Here is a 6,841-nt window from a genome sequence, read left to right on the forward strand (position 1 = left end):
TAGCTGCAAGAGCAGGATGCTGATGTGCCAGCTGCCCCCTCCCAGCCCCGTTCCTCCTCCCGAGCCTTGAAGGCGCAGCCCCACCTTGAGACACCCGGGGCGGGAAGAAGAGCTGGCCCCGGACGATGTCCTCGTTTGTGTGGAAAGGAAGGTGCCCGCAGACCAGGTGATAGAGCAGGATGCCCAGGGACCAGATGGTGGCTGGCTGGCCATGGTAGCAGCCAAAGAGGATCCACTCCGGTGGGCTGTACTCCGGCGTTCCTATGGGACACGGGCACAGCTCATCAGGCCGATGCTGCTCCCTCCCTTCCTCCCTCCCTCCCAGCCCGCCCCCGTGCCACAATAGCCAGCCCCTGCCCCGCCGAAAAGCAACTTGGCTGCAGCCGGCTGAAGGAGGATTCTGCACCCTCCCCTCCCTGTCTCCCTCTTCCCCCTCTGCCAGCCAAGGTGTAAGAGCCCGTCTGAAGCCCCTCATTTTCCATTCTGCCTTCCGATTGCCACGAGAAAGAATCCCTTCCCCCACTGCAGTTCCGGCTTAGAACAGGACACAGCGCAGGTGCAACCACTGAACCGTCACGCTGGCTGTTCCGAACAAGGCCTGGCAAGAACTTGGCAAGGAGTTGGCAAGGACTTGGCAAAGACCTGACATGGACCCAGCTCGGGACAGCCTGATGCGCGGCCTGCTTCTAATCTCCGTTCTTAAGCCAAATGAACTTTTGTGGTGACTCCCGTGGTCCTTCATTGAAGACCCCTCATCTGCCTCGTTACCACTGTGACAAACAAAGAATGAGAACCCTCCTCCCAAGGACTGAGACTGAGACCCCTGCTACAGGGAGGAGGGGAAATTGGTGGTCTGACCATTAATGACATGACCTGTTTCCCTTCAGTAATTTTAATGGACTTATTCTTCATTGGATTCGTCTTGCTTTGGTGGTTTCTGTGGACTCACCTGTTCCCTCGTGGCGATTACAATGGACTTTCATTATTACACTTGTTCCCCCCTCTTTCCTCTGTGGACTATAACTGGACCCCCGAGTGGACCAGAACTTCGAAGACTTCCCCGACACGACAGACGGATCCCCATCGTCCGGACCACTGAGGATCTCGCCTGTGTTGGTAGCTATTCCCATACCCCTCTTCTCTCTCTCTATCCTTTATCTCCTTTCCGATCCCCACTATCGCATTTACTGTTTTGGCCCCTAATAAAGGTGCATTTGTTGTGATTAACTGACAGTCCCTTGTTGTTTGCCTTTTTGCACTTTTGGGATCGGTGAAAAGAACCATCACGACACCCCGCAAGAAGCGGATCGTGACATTAAAATTGGCGTCACGGACAGGATTTCTGTCTAGACAGAAGGGTTGCAGCTGAAAAGGCACCCACACTGTCTTTGGGAATTCACAAAGGATCCCCTAGTGCAAAAGGCGGGACTCTGTTGTTTTGTTGTTGTTGTGTGTATCTGGTCTGGGAAGGAAGGGACAACTTGAAGCAACTAAGCAGAGCCTCCCAGGCAGATTATTGCCCTTTCACCCACCCCGGGAAGCGAAGGGCGACACAGCGAGGGCTGTGTAGTTTTGTGGAACTTAAGTTTGTACCTCCCTGTCGTGGTTTTGGTCCCTTCACAAAATGAGTGACAATCTTAGCCTTGAAATTAAAGCTGAATTTCATGCACTACTAGCCAAACACAATGCCAAACCTTCTACGGAAGGAGAAAAATGGGCACAGAGTAATTGGTTGAACTTAGAAAATGTTATTGATAGAGTGTGTTCATTACAACATGAAACAAAATTCAAATTGGGCAAAAATAAAACTATCTTATGCTCAGTTTTGGGAGCTTGTCTTATGGCAGCTATAGAAAATGGCTTCGAGCGAAGAAGCGAGGAACATGCTATAATAGACTCCCTTCAAAATCTAGTTGAAATTTTGCAAAAACAATTATATGAAGCAAAAAATGTGATCTATGCATTGCGAGCTGCCTTAACAGAGGAACATATTAACAAATCACATAATGCTGATTCCTCTACAGAGCTTGAGGAGAAGGAAACTCCTCACATTAAACAAATCTATCCTCATCAAGAACTTGAAGCAGCAAGTAATTGTGGGGAACATTGCTGCCATCACTTGAGACCCTTGATTAAAACAGAGTATAACTATCTCAGTGATGATGATCTCCAACCTCACATCACAACCAAACACATACCATCACAACTAAACCCTGCCACCGAGCTAGCTAAGCTTAAAAGGGAATACGGACACCCTCCACATGAATCAGAAACAGAATATGTTTTCCGGGTGTCCCTCACTGGTGGTGATCAAATTCAATTAACTGAACAGGAAGCCAGTGGGTATTGGGGACATGGTGTCTTCTTAACAACAGGAGAGAAAGGTGACACATGGTCCCTGACACAGCGTGCAGCTTTTTGGGCCGGGGGAACAAGCCCCTTGGAAAGGGGAGATCCCATAGCTAGAATTAGTACCCCCGACCAACTCTTGGAAAATGTGCACAAAGCTGCTTGCCTGCAAATGACTCACAAAAAGAAATTAATTCCTGACTTTGAATCCCTGATGCAATTACCTGTGAAGCCCGAGATAATGACCCCTTGAATTTGTGGGCTTCCAGAATCACTCAAACCTACAGCAATTCTCCTTCAAAAAACTATAGCAGCTGTATCTCCTGTAGAAAGACCAGACAGATTTCCTAGTAACTGGAACGACCCATTTGTTCCCCTTTATGACTTGTTGAGGAAAGGGGTGAAATGGGATTGGAGTCTTTCTCAGGAGCCAGCATTGCAATTGCTGATTTTTGAAGCAACAGCTCATCAAGCACTGGGCCCTATCCATCCTACAGATCCTTTCCAGGTGGAATGGGGATTTGCCTCCTCAGGGCTGTCAGTACACATATGGCAGCGGGGTCCTGAGGCTCTGACAAGACCTGTTGGTTTTTACTCACGTGGTTCCAAAGATGCTGAGAAAAGATACACTACCTGGGAAAAAGGATTGTTTATGGTTATCTTAGCTTTCATAGAAGTAGAAAAAATTGCACGAAAACAACCAATTGTATTGAGAGGCCCCTTCAAGGTTATTAAGACAGTCACTAGTGGGACTCCCCCTCCTGACGGGGTGGCCCAGAGGGCCTCAGTGAGAAAGTGGTATGCTCAGGTTGAACATTACTGCAACTTCTTCTCAATGGCAGAAAGACCTGTAAAAACTTTAGAAATCCAAGAAACTGACAGCTTGGACAAACCTGCCTCTGTAATCAAAGTAACCCCTCCTTTCTGCCCCGAACAATCAGCAAACTCTTGGTTTACTGATGCTTCTGCTAAAGGGAAAGGAAAAATATGGAAATATAGGGCAGAAGCCCTCCACTTTTCCTCTGGTGAGCAAATGATTACAGAGGGAGAAGGTAGTGCACACGTTGGGGAGCTGAAAGCTGTCTGGAGTATTTTTCAACGAGAAGCACAGAATTCCTCTTTGGCCTGCATCTACACTGACTCCTATGCTCTGTACCAAATGATCCTAATAATCCAGCTCATTACCCTGGCCAACCTGTTCTGGTGGACCTCTGGTGCTCTAGGGAAAGAGCATTGGACAAATACATGCTGGATAATTCCATCATTCTAACTTTTCTGCCTCTCGGCGGCAGAATTCTGTTGTGTTTACTTTTTCAGAAGAACTCCGAGGGACATGAAGACCACCTAATCCATGATAAAACTGGTAATATTTTTCTGCATCCTACCACAACCCCATGGCCAGAAACCAGCTGAGTGGCCGTGGTCTGAAATAATTGTGGTAGCATGCAGAAAAAAGTGAAAGGATCTCTTTAAGCACAAAAAGGTTTGTACGCACCCAAGCATACAGGATTGTTGGCACAATTTTACACTAACACAGACTGCAGAAGTGGTTTGCTTATGGGAAAAAACACCAAAGGGCTTTCTTTTAAGTTTATAATAAATGCTGTAGCCCAATCTACTACGGTTTATACCACCACCACTACCACCACTCGAGCCCAGCCACCAGTTATGCTTACCCCGAAAATTTTTGAAGTTGGACCATATATAATCAGGAAAACTGGCCAACAACAGATATTATTTAATCCAGCATGGTCTCTTAAACAAGTCAAATTGTTGATGCAAAACAATGTCTCAGAAATACAACCAGCTTGTTCACCCTTTTTGCAAACCTCTTTTCAGGGTTGGACAACCTGGCTGCGACAGTGGAACCCTCCTAAAAACCGGGTGCAAAGAGACATAACTGGTGTCGTGGGAATGGGACTGGGAATCCTAAATAGTATTGATTCAGAAGTATTAATGAATAAATTGGCCTCCACGACTAAAGATTTAACCAAAATACAACAACCACAGCAGTCGTCCTTATCGGCCTTGGGAACACATCAGTGGTTGCTATCAAACATTCTACCAAATTGGGAAAAGATAAATGTAAATGATAGCAAATTGATAATTAATGCACTTAATGCCACGCAAAGCAATGTTTCCTTAGCCCTTAGCTGTATCCAGGCTCAATTATGGATGCAGTCAGTTGCTGCCTCAATTATAAGAGAAGGTGAAGAAGGCACTTTTCCTACTGAAATTAGGAAAATAGTCTGGGACAGTGCCACTGACTTTGGAAGAGATTTCCAATCCTGGTGGAATTTAGTGAATTTTACCTATGACCCTAACACAAACACAGCCACAGCATTTGTGTTGACCAAAGGTAATGCCTCAGTGCATTTGATATTCCCTATCATTGCACTAGGATTAAATCATGATGGAGCCACTTTCTATCCCTCTGAACATAGAGAATGGGCCCGTCAAATTGATGACAAATGGCAAACTGTCAATTTAGAGTCCTGTACTATCCGAGAACAACTAGGGTTTATCTGTGAAGGTAATGCAATTATAGCTCAAGATATCTGTTTAGACACAGAACAAAATAGCTGTCATTTTGACATTCATCCTAACGAGACTTCTGAAACAGTCCTTGAATATACAGGCAATGGGTGTGCCTGCTTTAGAACCACTTGTGATACTGTGTTTATAGAAAGTACAGTAGTAGATACTAAAAATCATTCAAATTTTTGTGCTTGCAACTTTACTAAAATTGCAGGATGTGATTTTTCTTTTGTAGCTCCAGTTACTTCACATGAACTTTTAGAATCCAATCTCACGTTGATTCACAAGCTACTGCCTACTCCCATTGGGATGAACCTTACTTTGGTAAAGCAACTATTACTTCATCAAGATCTAATAGAGATCCTAGGAAAAATCAAGGAGAATGGACAGAAAACTCTGGTAACTGTTCATCATGATGTGCAAGAAATACATCGTGTTGTAGAAAGGGTGAAAAGTGATGCCGTGCACAGGTGGTGGGATACCCTTTTCGGGTGGTCGCTTACTGCCACCGGTGTCCTGAACAAATTGTGTCATCCCCTTGCTGTTCTTTTGATTTTAGTTATGATTGGTTTTGTTTTATCAGTAATCTTGCTTATTGTGAATTGGAGAATGATGAAACGATGAACAAAATTGACATCTATAATTAATGCACACCACTTGGCCGACATCCTTTACACTATAGATGTTCCCAGGACTGTAGACACAAGGAGATTATAAGGTTAGAAGATATGTTTTACATAATTTTCTCTTATGATTTGTTTTATTCACTGTTTTAATTATTTTTGTTTATTGATTAGAAAATTGTACTGAGTAATATTGATTATACTAGGTTTATTATATTATTGTTTAATATTGATTATACTGGTTTATTATTTGATCAATCTATTGTTCAATTGATGAATATTGATTATTATCTAAACAATTTATTGTTTAACTATTACTGGTTTAATTAATACTTATTGTATTCTGCTTATTATTTAATTATAATTTGCTTACTAATATGTTGTGATTGTTTTAGTTTTTCTGTTTTCTCTTTCCTTTCCTTTTTCTCTTCTCTTTTCCCTGGGATTGCTGCCAACACTTGACGAGTCCTGAAGACTCCACGACGACACCATGGAACCCTGCTGATGAAGATCTTTCGAGGGCAATCGTCAGTCACGGGGTGGTGTAAGAGCCCGTCTGAAGCCCCTCATTTTCCATTCTGCCTTCCGATTGCCACGAGAAAGAATCCCTTCCCCCACTGCAGTTCCGGCTTAGAACAGGACACAGCGCAGGTGCAACCACTGAACCGTCACGCTGGCTGTTCCGAACAAGGGCTGGCAAGAACTTGGCAAGGAGTTGGCAAGGACTTGGCAAAGACCTGACATGGACCCAGCTCGGGACAGCCTGATGCGCGGCCTGCTTCTAATCTCTGATCTTAAGCCACTGAAGGCTGGCAGTGAAATGTCACTGTAGGATCTTGCTGCACTTGGTCTTTGGCCCCTTCTTAAGAGCTTTGCCTTCAAGGGCAGGAACATGTTTCCCTACTGGGAACTGGAATTCCAGACCCTTGGAGTGTGTGCCGTGCAGGACCATAGAGACTGGGATCATGCGGACTGGGATCCTATGGACTGGGATCATGGGGACTGGGATCCTACAGACTGGGGGTGCACAGACTGGGACTATGTGGATCAGGACCATCCAGACTGGGATCATACAAACTGGGATCATTTGGACCGGGATGACTGCACTGAACAATGTGAACGGAGGGGGTCCCACACTGCCCAGGGCTCCCTCCCAGTCACTCCCAGTCCCTCCCAGTCCCAGTGCTGCTCTGGGGTGCAGCCAAAGCTCCTCAGAGTGAACTCGGAGGTCCCAGAGCAATCCAGGTACAGGTCCCAGCACCGGTCTTGGAGCAATCCTGGTCCCGATGCCGACCTCGGTCTCAGTCTCGGTCCCAGAGCACCCCCAGTAC

At 45.5% G+C, this 6,841-nt stretch overlaps 1 long non-coding RNA gene across 3 annotated transcripts; it reads left to right on the forward strand.

Moving 5' to 3' along the window:
• Positions 1–387: 387 nt before the first annotated feature.
• LOC128783092 (uncharacterized) lies at positions 388–6,354 on the forward strand. Of its 3 annotated transcripts, XR_008428990.1 has the most exons (4): positions 388–1,116; positions 3,667–3,832; positions 5,123–5,605; positions 5,906–6,354. It is a non-coding gene; the product is annotated as an uncharacterized LOC128783092 (long non-coding RNA). The 3 variants fall into 3 exon arrangements; XR_008428991.1 differs by lacking the exons at positions 388–1,116; positions 3,667–3,832 and adding an exon at positions 4,498–4,558; XR_008428989.1 differs by lacking the exons at positions 388–1,116; positions 3,667–3,832 and having other exon boundaries at positions 4,795–5,605.
• The last annotated feature ends 487 nt before the right edge of the window (positions 6,355–6,841 follow it).

Source organism: Vidua chalybeata, unplaced genomic scaffold, assembly GCF_026979565.1.
Source record: "Vidua chalybeata isolate OUT-0048 unplaced genomic scaffold, bVidCha1 merged haplotype W_reject_10, whole genome shotgun sequence".
Lineage (NCBI taxonomy): Eukaryota > Metazoa > Chordata > Aves > Passeriformes > Viduidae > Vidua > Vidua chalybeata.